Source organism: Trachemys scripta, chromosome 14 (assembly GCF_013100865.1).
Source record: "Trachemys scripta elegans isolate TJP31775 chromosome 14, CAS_Tse_1.0, whole genome shotgun sequence".
In the NCBI taxonomy this organism is placed as follows: domain Eukaryota; kingdom Metazoa; phylum Chordata; order Testudines; family Emydidae; genus Trachemys; species Trachemys scripta.
In genome coordinates, this window is record NC_048311.1 from 2,941,999 (window position 1) to 2,957,948 (window position 15,950).

At 51.4% G+C, this 15,950-nt stretch overlaps 1 pseudogene; it reads left to right on the forward strand.

The window, feature by feature from the left end:
- The first annotated feature begins 1,616 nt into the window (after nucleotides 1-1,616).
- Nucleotides 1,617-15,390, forward strand: LOC117887560 (annotated as a pseudogene).
- The last annotated feature ends 560 nt before the right edge of the window (nucleotides 15,391-15,950 follow it).

A 15,950-nucleotide genomic window follows, 5' to 3' on the forward strand; every position in this document is an offset into this window, starting at 1 on the left:
GAGATCAAATCCACAGGGGCTGGGGAGGAATATAAAATGAGCTTCCTCCTCAAACCTTTTCACTTGCCATAAATTTGTCAGCTAAAGGCAATCCCTGCTGGCAGACGCTGAGCTTCTGAAGGGGATGAGGGTCTAACCAATATAGAATAGACAGAGTTTTCCAGAATCTTTTGGTTATGAAATGTTCAAATATTCAATTTAAAAGACATTTTGTATGTGTGCTACTGACTGTTCCTTCCTAAGTGGAGTATGTTGCATTTGTCTTTATTGAATTTCATCCTATTTACTTCAGACCATTTTTCCAGTTTGTCCAGATCACTTTGAATTATAATCCTATCCTCCAAGAGTGAGGAATCATTAAACTGATATACACAAAGTAAGTATATCTCACCGTGCTGTTTTTGGTTTTGTTTTGTACTTATGTTGTAAACCCTGGCATAAATATAAGGACATATTGGGCCTGATGCTCCTTCCATACTAGTCTGACAGTGGTGTAAATCCACTCACTTAAGTAAAGTAACTTCTGATTTACATCAGGCTAAGTGACAGGAGAAATTGCCCCATTGATGCCTATGGAATTACTCTTGCTTTATACTGTGGTGTGTAAGTGGAAAATCTTCTCCCTTTTCTTCAGTGGGCGTACTCCTAATTTGCACTGGTGTGAGTGAGTGGAGAATGAGCCCCATTTACTTTAGTAAAATTACTCTTGATTTACACCAAGGTGAGTGAGAAGGGACTAAATTGTACCTTTAACATGTGAAATTCACTGCAGTAGTAATTCACTGAGGCAAGCAGATAAGGTCACAGATTTATCTTAGGTAAGTGTAGTAACCCTCACCCTGACACAAGCAGCTGCAGAAAATGTTGTCCTGGGGAGAGAGATGGCCAGTGAGAGGGCAGCTCGAGCTGGGAAGGGGCTCAGAATCCACCTGAAGGGGCAGATTGAAACAAGCTGTGAGAGGAGAAGAATCTAGATTCTGAGTTAGCGGATGAAGTGGAATTTGGGGTAGGAGATGAGTTGATAAAATAAAATAACAGGAGAATAAAAGTCGGACACTGGGAAGTGGGAAGGAGGAAAGAAGGAAAATAGGAAAGGTTTCAGGTCAGGAGAAGCCAAAAAAGAGGTAGACCTGGGTATGTGAGCTGACACTATTAGAGAAGGGAAGTAGAGGGAAATAAAATCTACAGGTGCACCAGAAAGAGAGTATCAAAGGACAGAAACTGAAAGGAGATATAATTGGTGTAAAAGGGGAATTGATCAAAAAATTGTGTTAGATGAAAACAGATCCTGAAAACAGTAAATCAGAAGCTCACCCACAAAGGACCGAAGGTATGTGAATAGAGAGAATGACTGTTTGAACATCTATTGACAGAATACAGTTCAAAGGTGCCTAAGGGACAAGTGTGGGCCCATTAGGTGAAGAAACCTGCCTCTCCTCACAGTTAGCATAGCCTAGTCTGGTCACCACACAAAGAGGCGGTGATCGGTATTAGGTATCCTGACAGACTGCGATGGTGAACTCATACCTTCAAGGGTCAGCAATATCTAATATATTTCACTGCCTTTATAACAATCTCTTGCTTTGTAACAGATGGAACATGTGCCTTGAACAGAGATGGCAAACCAAACCAGAGTGCACAAGTTCATCCTCTTGGGCTTCCGCAGAAGTCAGTATTTGCAGACCTTCCTCTTCGTGCTGTTTTCCATGATGTACATCCTGACAGTCATGGGAAACATGGCCATCATAATCCTAGTGAGAACATGCTGCCAACTGCAAACTCCCATGTATTTCTTCCTCTGTAACCTCTCTTTCCTGGAGATATGGTACACCACAGCCTACATTCCCAAGACACTTGCAGTCTTCCTAGGGACAAGCAGAACCATGTCCTTTACTGGCTGCATCACACAGATGTACTTCATTCTATCCTTTGGCTGCACGGAATGTTTCATCTTATCCATCATGGCCTATGACCGCTATCTGGCCATTTGCTACCCATTGCGCTATAGTTCCATCATGAACAGCACCTTCTCGGCTTGGCTAGCCCTCTGCTTTGGGTATGTGGTTTCCTAGCTATTTGTGTGCCATCGTATCTCATAACCAGGTTGTCCTTTTGTGGCCCTAATGTCATCAATCATTTCTATTGTGACCTAGATTCTCGGATATTTCTCTCCTGCACAGACACACATCTCCTTCAGCTGGTGGCTTTCCTCACCTCCTTCATTGTCCTCCTGGGCACCTGTATAGTAACTCTGATCTCCTATATTTATGTCATTTCCACAATACTGAGAATTTGATCAGCACGAGGACGGCAAAAGGCCTTTTCCACTTGCTCTGCTCATCTGGCTGTTGTGATTATCTGGTATGGCTCCACCATTTTCCTGTACGTCAAGCTTTCTGTATAGAACACCCTGGATCTAAACAAAATAGTCAACACCTTAAACACAATTGTAACACCACTGTTAAACCCTTTCATTTACTCTCTAAGAAACGAAGAGGTGAAGAAAGCCTTGGAAAAGGCACTCGCTGGTATGTAAAGTGTGTAATTGTCTTTGATTTGGTATAAAATAAGATATCATTAGAGCTGTTAAAATTATTTCATTTGCATTGTTTTTTAAGAAAAAAAAATCTTTTCTCAAAACCAGAAACCTTTTTCTTTTTTTTTTCTTTTTGTTGAAACTGAATATTTTGAAATTCTGGTATTTTGAATTTTTGTGTTCAGCTTTCTTCTTTCTTTCTTTTCTTTCTTCACGCTGTGACTCCTCAGCTTTTGAAAAAATACATAGTGGCACAAGGAAAAAAATAATGAGAAATGAAAATGTAAAAAAAAAAAAAAAAGCAAATCCCTGTATACCTTTCACTGTACTGCATTTAGAAGTGAAAATGGGGCTGGGGGAAAAGGATAAAGAAAAAAGAAGGGAAAAGGGGGGAAATTGCAAAATATCAATATTTGGGTTTTTCATATTTGTTTAAAAATGTTTTGCAGAAAAAAATACAAAGCAAAGAAAACAAAACAAAAACTAAATAAAAATAATTTATTTTTGGAATGAAAAATACTTTGATATTTTGAATTGTTTCACAAATGTGGGGTTTTCCCCCAATTTTTTTCAACAAATTCTAAGCAAAAAGGTAAAAAGTAATATGTCTTAGGGCTTTTGAATATGTCTCCAGCTAAACATAGGGTATGTCTACACTACGAAATTAGTTCAAATTTATAGAAGCCGGTTTTACAGAAATCGGTTGTATACAGCCGATTGTGTGTCCCCACATAAAATGCTCTAGGTGCTCTAGTCGGCGGACCGCGTCCACAGTACGAGGCTAGCGTCGACTTCCGGAGCATTGCACTATGGGTAGCTATCCCACAGCTATCCCACAGTTCCCGCAGTCTCCGCCGCCCATTGGAATTCTGGGTTGAGATCCCAATGCCCGGATGATGCAAAACAGTGTCGCGGGAGGTTCTGGGTACATGTCGTCAGGCCCCTCCCCCTCCGTCACAGCAACGGCAGACAATAGATTCGCACCTTTTTACCTGGGTTACCTGTGCAGACAACATACCACGGCAAGCATGGAGCCCGCTCAGCTCACTGTCACCATATGTCATCTGGGTGCCGGCAGACGTGGGACTGCATTGCTACACAGCAGCAGCTGCTAACTGTCCTTTGGCAGTAGACGGTGTAGCATGACTAATAGCCGTGGGGCTGGCAGCCGTAGGGCTGCTTTGCACCAGCCCCTTGCTTTTTGGTAGAAGATGGTATATTATGACTGGTATCCATCGTCATCGTACTGCAGTGGCTGTCAATCATGGGCACCTGGGCAGACATGCTACTGTCTCGATGATGATGGCTATCAGTCGTAGTATACTATTTTCTGCCAATTGCCCAGTATTGTCTGCTAAGCACCCAGAAGAGGCCGAGGGCGATCTGGGTGCTGGCAGACGTGGGGCTGGCAGACGTGGGGCTGCATTGCTACACAGCAGCAGCCCCTTGCCTTTTGGTAGAAGATGGTAAATTACGACTGGTATCCATCGTCGTTGTACTGCAGTGGCTATCAGTCATGCTGCACCGTCGGCTGCCAGCTTAAGATGTAAAAAATAGATTTGTTCTGTATTCATTTGCTTCCCCTCTCTCCGTGAAATCAACCCTGCTAAACCCAGGGTTTTCAGTTTAATCTTTGGGGGGACCATTCTGTGTGACAGTTGTTTGTGTTTCTCCCTGATGCACAGCCACCTTTCTTGATTTTAATTCCCTGTACCTGTACGTCATGAAGTCACTCGGCCCGCCCTCCCTCCCTCCTTCCCCTGGTCCATCAGATACTAGTTTTGCGCCTTTTTTCAGACCAGGCGTCATAGCTAGCACTGGGATCATGGAGCCCGCTCAGATCACCGCGGCAATTATGAGCACTATGAACACCACACGCATTGTCCTGGAGTATATGCAGAGCCAGGACATGCCAAGGCGAAACCCGGACCAGCCGAGGAGGCGATTGCAGCGCAGCGAAGAGAGTGATGAGGAAATTGACATGGACATAGACCTCTCACAAGGCACAGGCCCCAGCAATGTGGAAATCATGGTGTCACTGGGGCAGGTTCATGGCGTGGAATGCCGATTCTGGGCCCGGGAATCAAGCACAGACTGGTGGGACCGCATCGTGCTGCAGGTGTGGGACGATTCCCAGTGGCTGCGAAACTTTCGCATGCGTAAGGGCACTTTCATGGAACTTTGTGACTTTCTTTCCCCTGCCCTGAAGCACCAGAATACCAGGATGAGAGCAGCCCTCACAGTTGAGAAGCGAGTGGCGATAGCCCTGTGGAAGCTTGCAACGCCAGACAGCTACCGGTCAGTCGGGAATCAATTTGGAGTGGGCAAATCTACGGTGGGGGCTGCTGTGATCCAAGTTGCCAGGGCAATGAAAGACCTGGTGATATCAAGGGTAGTGACTCTGGACAAAGTGCAGGCAATAGTGGATGGTTTTGCTGAAATGGGATTCCCAAACTGTGGTGGGGCCATAGACGGAACCCATATCCCTATCTTGGCACCGGAGCACCAAGCCACCGAGTACATAAACTGCAAGGGGTACTTTTCAATGCTGCTGCAAGCGCTGGTGGATCACAAGGGACGTTTCACCAACATCAACGTGGGATGGCCCGGAAAGGTACATGATGCTCACGTCTTCAGGCACTCTGGTCTGTTTCGAAAGCTGGAGGAAGGGACTTTCTTCCCGGACCAGAAAGTAACCATTGGGGATGTTGAAATGCCTATCGTGATCCTTGGGGACCCAGCCTACCCCTTAATGCCATGGCTCATGAAGCCGTACACAGGCAGCCTGGACAGGAGTCAGGACCTGTTCAACTATAGGCTGAGCAAGTGCCAAATGGTGGTGGAATGTGCATTTGGATGTTTAAAAGCGCGCTGGCGCAGCTTACTGACTCGCTCAGACCTCAGCGAAAAGAATATCCCCATTGTTATTGCTGCTTGCTGTGCGCTCCACAATATCTGTGAGAGTAAGGGGGAGACATTTATGGCGGGGTGGGAGGTTGAGGCAAATTGCCTGGCTGCTGATTACGTGCAGCCAGACACCAGGGCGGTTAGAGGAGCACAGCAGGGCGCGGTGCGCATCAGAGAAGCTTTGAAAACGAGTTTTGTGACTGGCCAGGCTACGGTGTGAAACTTCTGTTTGTTTCTCCTTGATGAACCCTCCGCCCCCCCCCCACCCGGTTCACTCTACTTCCCTGTAAACCAACCACCCCCACCCTCCCCTCCCCACTTTGAGCACCACTTGCAGAGGCCATAAAGTCATTGTTATTTCACATTCATGCATTCTTTATTAATTCCTCACACAAGTAAGGGGATAAGTGCCAAGGTAGCCTGGGATGGGTGGGGGAGGAGGGATGGAAAAGGAAACACTGCATTTTAAAACTTTAACTCTTATTGAAGGCCAGTCTTCTGATGCTTAGGCAATCGTCTGGGGTGGAGTGACTGGGTGGCCGGAGGCCCCCCCCACCGTGTTCTTGGGCATTTGGGTGAGGAGGCTATGGAACTTGGGGAGGAGGGCTGTTGGTTACACAGGGGCTGTAGCGGCAGTCTCTGCTCCTGCTGCCTTTCCTGCAGCTCAACCATGCGCTGGAGAATATCAGTTTGATGCTCCAGCAGACAGAGCATTGACTCTTGCCTTCTGTCTGCAAGCTGACGCCACCTATCATCTTCAGCCCGCCACTTGCTCTTTTCATCCCGCCATTCAGCCCGCCACCTCTCCTCTCGTTCAAATTGTGCTTTTCTCATGTCTGACATTGACTGCCTCCACGCATTCTGCTGTGCTCTATCAGCGTGGGAAGACATCTGGAGCTCCGTGAACATATCGTCCCGCTTCCTCCGTTTTCTCTTTCTAATGTTCACTAGCCTCTGCGAAGGAGAAACATTTGCAGCTGGTGGAGGAGAAGGGAGAGGTGGTTAAAAAAAGACACATTTTAGAGAACAATGGGTACACTCTTTCGTTACAAGGTCGCATTTTTTCTCTGCCTGCCGGTTTGGTATGAGAGATCACTCACGCAGTGCCAGGCAACAGATTTCGGCTTGCAGGCAGCCATGGTAAGCCACAGTGTTTTGGCTTTTTTAACCTTCTTAACATGTGGGAATGGTTTCAAACAGCAGCGCATTTCCCATATCAATGATGAATTGGGTTGGCCATTTAAAATGGGTTTTCAATGTAAAAGGAGGGACTGCGGTTTCCGGATTAACATGCAGCACAAACCCAAGTAAACCACCCCCCCGCACACACACACCCGATTCTCTGGGATGATCACTTCACCCCTCCCCCCACCGCGTGGTTAACAGCGGGGAACATTTCTGTTCAGAAGAGCAGGAACGGGCAACTCTGAATGTCCCCTTAATAAAATCACCCCATTTCAACCAGGTGAATGATATCACTCTCCTGAGGATAACAAAGAGAGATAAGGAATAGATGTTGTCTGCATGCCAGCAAACACCGGGACCATACGCTGCCATGCTTTGTTATTCAGTGATTCCAGACTACGTGCTACTGGCCTGGCGTGGTAAAGTGTCCTACCATGGCGGACGGGATAAGGCAGCCCTCCCCAGAAACCTTTTGCAAAGGCTTTGGGAGTACATGAAGGAGAGCTTTCTGGAGGATTTCCGCTCCATCCCCATACACGTTAACAGACTTTTCCAGTAGCTGTACTGGCCGCGATTGCTAGGGCAAATTAATCATTAATCATTAAACACGCTTGCTTTTAAACCATGTGTAATATTTACAAAGGTACACTCACCAGAGGTCTCCTGTGTGCCCTCAGGGTCTTGGGTGAGTTCGGGGGTTACTGGTTCCAGGTCCAGGGTGACAAACATATCCTGGCTGTTGGGGAAACCGGTTTCTCCACTTCCTTGCTGCTGTGAGCTACCTACATTACCTCCATCCTCATCTTCCTCGTTCCCCGAACCCTCTTCCCTATGTGTATCTCCATTGACGGAGTCATAGCACATGGTTGGGGTAGTGGTGGCTGCACCCCCTAGAATGGCATGCAGCTCCGCATAGAAGCGGCATGTTTGCGGCTCTGCCCCGGACCTTCCGTTAGCTTCTCTGGCTTTGTGGTAGACTTGCCGTAGCTCCTTAATTTTCACGCGGCACTGCTGTGTGTCCCTGTTATGGCCTCAGTCCTTCATGGCCTTGGAGACGTTTTCTAATACTTTGCCATTTCTTTTACTGCTGTGGAGTTCAGCTAGCACTGATTCATCTCCCCATATGGCGAGCAGATCCCGTACCTCCCGTTCGGTCCATGCTGGAGCTCTTTCGCGATCCTGGGACTCCATCATGGTTACCTGTGCTGATGAGCTCTGCGTGGTCACCTGTGCTCTCCACGCTGGGCAAACAGGAAATGAAATTCAAACGTTCGTGGGTCTTTTCCTGTCTACCTGGTCAGTGCATCTGAGTTGAGAGTGCTGTCCAGAGTGGTCACAATGAAGCACTGTGGGATAGCTCCCGGAGGCCAATAACGTCGAATTCTGTACACTATACCCCAATTCCGACCCGCAAAGGCCAATTTTATCGCTAATCCCCTCGTCGAAGGCGGTGTAAAGAAACCGGTTTAAAGGGCCCTTTAAGTCGAAAGAAAGGGCTTCATCGTGTGAACGTGTCCAGGCTTAATTCGATTTAACGCTGCTAAAGTCGACCTAAACCCGTAGTGTAGACCAGGCCATAGTCTCGTCTCCAAGATCTGATCTAAAAACAGAATTCCCATCCAACGGGAAATTCCAATATTTCGAAATTTGATTTTGTTTTTGTGAGATTAAATCTTCTGAAATACTTAATTTTGATCTTATTGAAATGTTTTATTTTGACTTTATCACTTCAACTTTTATAATATAATCTAATGTAATATTAAAACATGTCTATAATATATTATTATATTATATTATGTTATATTATTGACACAAAACATTTAGATAATTTCCTATATACATTTTTGATGAAATCAATAGATTTCTGCAAAATGTTGCAATTTCATTGAATCAGCGTTATGAAATGGAAAAAAATCCAACCAGTAGCTGTATTATTTACTCCAATGGCTGGCTACTTACACAGAACAGAGCTTAGGTGGAAAACTCCTGTATTTTTATTACTGAAGTTTCCAAGTTCCTGTGTATGAACTCCATTTACAGCCAATTTTTAAACGTTTTTAGGCACCTAAAGATATAGATAAGAACCAAGGGCTAGATTCACAAAGAGCGTTAAGTGCCAGACTGTCACTTTAGGCACCCAAGTCCCAGAATCAGACCCCACTGGGATTCACAAAACCTGCACTCAGCTGCTGCCAAACGCTTGTAGGTGCTTACACTCACTCAGAACTTAAGTTTGTTCAGTAGAAGTTCCCTAGGCACCTACGTTTTTGCCACTGAGGACATGTCCTGTTGTCTCATTCTCTGTGCCCGTATACCTCAGCCCCAAAGCAACATGTAAATCGGGAGAAGATCGGCGTTCCTCCACCTAACTTGCATGCAGAGTCTGATTTGGTAGGTGTGCTCAGAGCAGGGATTTGAACAGAAGTCTCCTACCTCTCCGGTGAGCACTTTAACCACTGGGCTAAGGGATATTCTGACATGGTAGTCCCTTAGGCTACATCAACACTACAGGGGGGGGGGTCGATTTAAGATACGCAAATTCAGCGACGTGAATAGTGTAGCTGAATTCGACGTATCGCAGCCGACTTACCCCGCTGTGAGGACGGCGGCAAAATCGACCTCTGCGGCTTCCTGTCGACGGCGCTTACTCCCACCTCCGCTGGTGGAGTAAGAGCGTCAATTCGGGGATCGATTGTCGCGTCCGGACGGGACACGATAAATCGATCCCGAGAGGTCGATTTCTACCCGCCGATTCAGGCAGGTAGTGTAGACCTAGCCTTAGTCTCTCCTGGTGCAGTTGTTTCACTTTGGATGAATAAAGAGTCATTGGGCCAGAGGGCATATGCACACATGAGAATGACTATAGTCTGGTGGTTGGTAGACTCTCCCAGTATGTGGGAGATCCAGGAGCCAGTCCCCCTCTCTAATGACACCTTAATTATTTATCCAAAGTGGAACAGCTTCACCAGGATAGAATACGGGAGAGCTACATCAGATTACCCCATCAACCAGTGTTTAGCGCACTCTCCTGAGTGTTTGGAGACCCCTGTTTAAATCCCTTCTCCCCCTCAAGTAGAGGAGGGACATGACCTAGTAGTTTTCCACATCACAGATGAGTACCTTAACCACTGGGCTAAGGGAGGGGGCTTAAGACACACCCCCGTCCTTGGTATCTGTGATGCTTCCCAGGGTTGTGAGGCACCTCTCTACTACTTGCCCTTAGAATGAAGAAGCCTTGTCTGTGTCTGTCGGGGGTCAGCTCCCCAGTCCCACCAGCCGTGGGCAACACAAGCACTCCCCTCTCAGCCTATGCAGGCTCCGCTGTCCCTCTGCAGGTTAGCAATTGGCACTATCCAACACCTGAGCCCTCGGAGTATCTCCTTGGAGTGTCCAGGCCCTGGTCCACTGGACACTCAGCGAATTCACAGATCCACTGCTCCCAAAGAAGCAGGACACTGCTCCGCTCAACACACAGCCCTTAGAGATGTTTATAATGAAAACAAGCACAAGTTCATTTAACACAGAGGAGAGATTCAAGTGCTAGTAAATGGATATATTGAAACCAAATGGTTACATTTAAAATAAACTTATAGTAAACATTCTAGAACCTAGACTTACTTAATTAGCTACTGTCGTATCTTATAGTATTGCTCACCTGCGTTTCTCAGCCAGGTAGGCTGCAATCCCTTTTTCATGAAACAAGCCGTGCTCTCAGCTTGTCTCCTCAGTGCAGGATCCTGGATTTACCTCAGTATCCCCAGTTACACCTCCCAAATCCATTGTCTTTACTTGTAAGCAGGACACCCCCTTTGCTGGTTTTGTTTTTTTCCTGCAGCTCTTTTCTTATGTGAATTCACAACTTCTGCATTAGGCTCAGTAAAGCAAATGGACTTACATTAGGAGACACACAATACACAATGACCAGCCAGAGAGAGAAGCGTTTACTACCCCCACCAGAACAGAACCTGTTTATCACCTTCTGTTGACCTGTCTTAATGTACATACCTTAAGAACATAGTTTTCAGTATAGATACACAACTCCTTAAATATCATCTGTGCATACATTTTGCAATGATGATGACCAGTAAGCTACTAGCTCTTGGTAGAGACCTTACATGCCACCCTTTGGTGAACTGTTACATAGAAACCTGACCCAGAGGATCCCTGTAAACACCTTTTGCCCTCTGCCAGTTGGCACCAATGGGTCCCTGGGTCACAGCACCTCCTATTGGCTAGTTTAGTCTAGTGTTCTGGCTTTTGTGGATCCCATTCTTAGATGTCTCCCTCTCCCCTTCCATTGTATAGGGAGCCTAGGTGCCTGACTCAGGCTGTGTGAATCCCAATGATATTCTAGGTGCCTGAACGTGAGGTGTTGTGACACTGAGTACTGCAACATCTAAGTCCCTCTGTAGTTGTGTAAGAAAGTGGGTTGTGGTAACAGAGACCAAAGATCAACCTTCCTCTTGCAAGATGGAGGTCAGTGATGCAGGTAGACCAGGGAATGTAGATTGCTACAAACAGCAAACTCAGGGTATTGTGTTCTACTATGTTTGAATATCAGAGTTTAATTGTTAGATACAAGCTCTCTGTGTCTTAATAAGAACAACAACACAGCCCTTAGAGCTAAGATCAAGGGTACGCGTAGGATAAGATTTAGAATTAGGGTTAACTTTAGAGTGATGTTTCAGGGTTCGGTTTCAAATTGAGTGTTGGATTTCAGAGGTTCATGTTAAGAGTAGATGGGGATTATCAAAGGAGACAAAGAGTTGCTAGGCATCCAGTCCTTAATTAATTTCAACAGGATTCAAGCACCTATTTCCATTCTAAACCCCGCAGTCTAAGTTGTTAATTAGCTGAGTTTGGACTAAGGGCTACATATTTCATATTTAAGGTATTTACGTCACCACCATTACCATAGTACAGGGGTTGGCAACCTTTGGCACGCGGCCCGTCAGTGAAATCCGCTGGCGGGCCGGGACAGTTTGTTTTTCTGCAGCGTCCCCAGATTTGGCCAATTGCAGCTCCCACTGGCCACGGTTCGCCATTCCAGGCCAATGGGGGCTGTGGGACGATGCGTGAGCTGAGGGATGTGCTGGCCACCGCTCAGGCCGTAGGGGAGAAGATGCCCCCATCCCCATGGGCACTACCCGGCCCCTCATTGGCAGCCTCAGCAGAGAGAGCGAGGTCTGGAGGGGCCTTGGAGACTGACTTGCCACCTTTCCATTCAATGAGTCCCCCCAGGCCAGAGGCCCATGGGTGTGGGGCTGTGAGTGGAGGGGGAAGCTCTTTCTGCCCCAGCTCTGGGTTCCCACAGGGGACTCAGGGCCAGGGAGGGCAGATCCAGCACCACCCAGTGGGACATTAAAAGCAGGTTCTGAAGAGACCCCAGAAGAAATGTGGTGGGTGAAAAAACTCCCCCCCTCCCTTCCCCACATCCGGCCAAGCTTCCTCATTTCTCTTCAATGCCTTTTTGCTACTGAGAGGCAGGGCTGATGGCTGACTGATGGGTTCTCCCCCCCTCTTCCACCACTGGCCCCTGGATGGAGAGTGTGGGGTGAATACCCTAATGGGAGTGGGGTAACTTGGAATTGAAACATTTGCATCCACAATCCTCTCCCATTTTTGCACCATAAAGGGGCAGGAAGGAGCAAGGGGCAGTTTGGACACACACATATCCCAGCCTCAGTTCAATGTGGGGACATGGAAGGATGTGTGGAGCGAAGAATTTGCAGACAGTCCCTGGGTCCCGGGGGGGGGGGGGGGGGGGGGGGGGGGGCAACCCGGGAGAGAGCCCCGGGGGTATATTTGGGGGGGGGGGGGGGGGGGCAGACATTCCCTGGCTGGGTTGGGGCGGGGGGGGGGAGGCGTTTGCAGACGCTCCCTGGCGGGGGCGGGGCTGGGGCTAGCAGGGATACTTTCCCTTCCAGCCTGACTCAGGGCTTCGCTGCTCAGAGACAGAGAGAGAAGGTACCGGGGGTGCGGATCGGGCCCCCAGTAGAGCCCCCTCCTCTGGGGTTCCTGCCCCCCTGGTCCTAGCCCCCCCTTTTCTCTGGGTCCTGCCCCCTCTGTGTCCAGGGCCTCCCCACCCCCTGGTCTGGGCTCATCCCCCTGAATCAGGGCTTCGCCTCTGCAGAGTCTCCCCTACCTGGCTGGGGGGCCCTGCGTGCCGGGGCGGGTTTGGGGGTGTTTGGAGGGAGGTGACCCCTAAACCTTCCTGCTCCACCCCCCCCCCCCGATCCACCCCCCTTCCCTTTCTTTTCGTACTTCTCCCTGCGTGGGTTTCCCGGAGCCCATCCCCGTGGCGCCCTGCCGGCCGGCCCTGACCTGCTCCCTGCAGGCTTGTGGGCTCCGCTGGGTGCCCATTGCCGGTCGGAGCTCACCATCGCCACCCCCGCACTGTGACTCAGCCTCTGGCTCCATCGCATCCCAAGAAGCAGCTACTGCAGCAGGAGCCAGGGCCTGTGAATTGTCGTAACTTTCACGCCGACTCCCTTCCTCCGGGCTGAGAATTAGGCATCAGAGTTAAATGCCGGGGACAAACAACCAACCCCCAGCTCCCCGCCGAAGCCGTGTCCCGGCCTCAGCCCTTTCCCAGCCTACGGAGCTTAGCCCAGAGAAGGTGAAGAGGCCTGGCCCCCAGGCTGTAAATACCTGCTGGGGGTGGGGGCACTGCAGCGTGGCAGTGGATGGTCTGACGCCATCCCCTGGCTGGGAGTTGCAGGCAGAGGAATTCACACTAGGAGGGAGGTGCACCTGTCTGGCAGGGAGGGGAATTAGCTGCTGGCACAACTCCCTGAGGGCTAGGGTGGATTCTCCATTCTGGGCTGTGCGTGAAGCCGGACGGGAGGTTTGTTTAGAAGATCTGCCTTCGTTCCCCCCACAGTTCATTCCGGGCCCTCCCCAGTGTGCGGGTTTGCTCAGGTGATCCCAGTCTTCCCGTCCAACCTTCCAGCTGGGAATTTTCCAGACGACTGGAGTGGTGGCGAGCTGAAACGTGGCTTGGGGAGTGGGGTTCAGAGCCCCTCTTGGTCACGGCAGCTCTGGCGTTCCTCGCCCCCATCCAACCCTCAGCTCCCCTCTCCTCCACAGAGACTCCCCCCGTGCTTCAGAGCTGGGTTTCTGCTGTGGGAGAAATCAACCGGCTGCCGTCCTCTTGCCCCCTCGTAAGGCAGCAAATCCGAGGCCCAGGCTGGACGGTTCCGGGGTGGGGAGCAGGTGCGGCCGAGGGCTGGATTTCGTCCTCGTTGGGGTGGGGGGGTTATGGCAGCCACTCCGGCCCAGAGTGAAAGCTGAGTAAATAGCAGGGTTGCGTTCCTGCCAGGAACGGCCGGGAGCCGGAGCCTGCTCCACAAACCTCTGCTTCTCTGCAGGGCGACAGTGGGGAGATGGGTCTAGCTGGGTTAAAAACCCCCCAATGACCAACCCGGGTCCCCCACAACTGTTCCAGGGGCCCCCCAGGGGCTCAGAATAGAACCCAGGACTCCTGGCTCCCAGTCCCCTCGTTCTAACCCACTAGCCCCCCACCCCCCTTCATTCCGTCTGACCCCCCCCCACGCCTCCTTCCTTCCATCTGTCCGTCCGTCCATCCATCCATCCATCCCCATACACTCCCCCTACATTTCTCCATCCATCCCCCAACTCCCAGCCGTACCCCGGTCCCCGCCTGCCCCTCCCTGCTGGGGGCTGGCGCCGTGGCGTGGGGAGGCAGGGGGCCCAAGAGGAGCCATGACTCTGATCTCAGGAGCTAGGCCCCGTGAGCCTGCGGGACTCCCTGCCACAGGACCTGGCTGAGCAAGGGGGTGGGGCTGGGGTCTCGGAGCCATCGCTACGGGGGATGGGGGGTTGGGGCACCCTGTGCCCATCAATTTCCATGGAAACCCTGTATCTCACCCCCCACCTTCCCCCACACAGATCCCCAACCCCAGAGCCGAGATGGAGCTGGTCAGCGGGCTGCTGCTCGTCAAGAAGCCTGGTGAGTCAGGGCTGTGAGGGGCGGTGCCATGAGGGGGAGGGCGGCCCCATGGCTGACGTGGCCCCTCGCCCCGGTGCCCATGGGGGGTTTGTGGGGGGGCCATGGCTGACGTGGCCCCTCACCCCACTGCCCACAGGGGTTTGTGCGGGGACCCATGGCTGACGTGGCTCCTCACCCACCGCCCATGGGAGGTCTGTGGGGGGGCCATGGCTGATGTCCCCCTCACCCTGGTGCCCGTGGGGGGCCCGTGGCTGACATGGCCCCGCGCCCCGGTACCCATGGGAGTCAGGGGGGGCCTGTGGCTAATGTCCCCCTCCCCCCAGTTCCCCTGCGCAGCAGCTCGGTGGCGGTGTTGATCCGAGGCTTCGTGGCTGACGTGAGCTGCGAGCTGCTCTACAGGAACGAGGAGCCGGGGCCCGTGGAGGTCGTGTTCAAGTTCCCCGTGGATGCCGAGGCAGCTGTCTACGCCTTCCAGGCCCGTCTGGGGGGGGCCTGCATCCAGGCCCAGCTCCACGAGAAGAAACAGGTGCTCGGGGGCAGTGGTCCCGGGGGGGAGAGAAGAGGGGACGGGGCTGGGGGGATCTTGGGGTGACCCCGTCTCTCCCGGCAGGCGCAGGAGGTGTACAGGGAAGTACTGGCCGGGGGGCAGGGGGATCTCGGGGGGCAGGGGGATCTCGCTGTGACCCCGTCTCTCCAGCAGGCGCAGGAGGTGTACGGGGATGCGCTGGCTGGGGAGCAGGGGGATATCAGGGACAGGGGGATGTCGGGGGGCAGGGGAATCTCGGGGTGACCCCATCTCTCCCGGCAGGCGCAGGAGGTAAATGGGGAAGTGCTGGCAGGGGGATCTCGAGGGGCAGGGGGATCTCGGGGTGACCCCATCTCTCCCAGCAGGTGCAGGAGCTGTATGGGGAAGTGCTGGCCGGGGGGCAGGGGGATGTCGGGGGACAGGGGTATCTTGCTGTGACCCTGTCTCTCCCAGCAGATGCAGGAGTTGTATGGGGACACGCTGGCTGGGGGACAGGGGGATGTCGGGCAGGGGGATCTTGGGGTGACCCTGTCTCTCCCGGCAGGCACAGGAGGTGTATGGGGACGCGCTGGCCGGGGGGGCAGAGCTCGTTCCTGCTGCAGCAGGAGGGGATCAGGGGCGATGTGTTCAGCTGCTCCCTGGGGAATCTGCCCCCCCGGGGAGGAGGCGGTGCTGACCCTGCGCTATGTCTGCGAGCTGCTGCTGGAGCCTGACGGGGCCGCCCGCTACGTGCTGCCGACCGTGCTGCGCCCCCGCTACACGCCCTCCGGTGAGACCCACAGATCCCCTACCCCCGTCACGGTGAGACCCACAGCCCCCCCCCC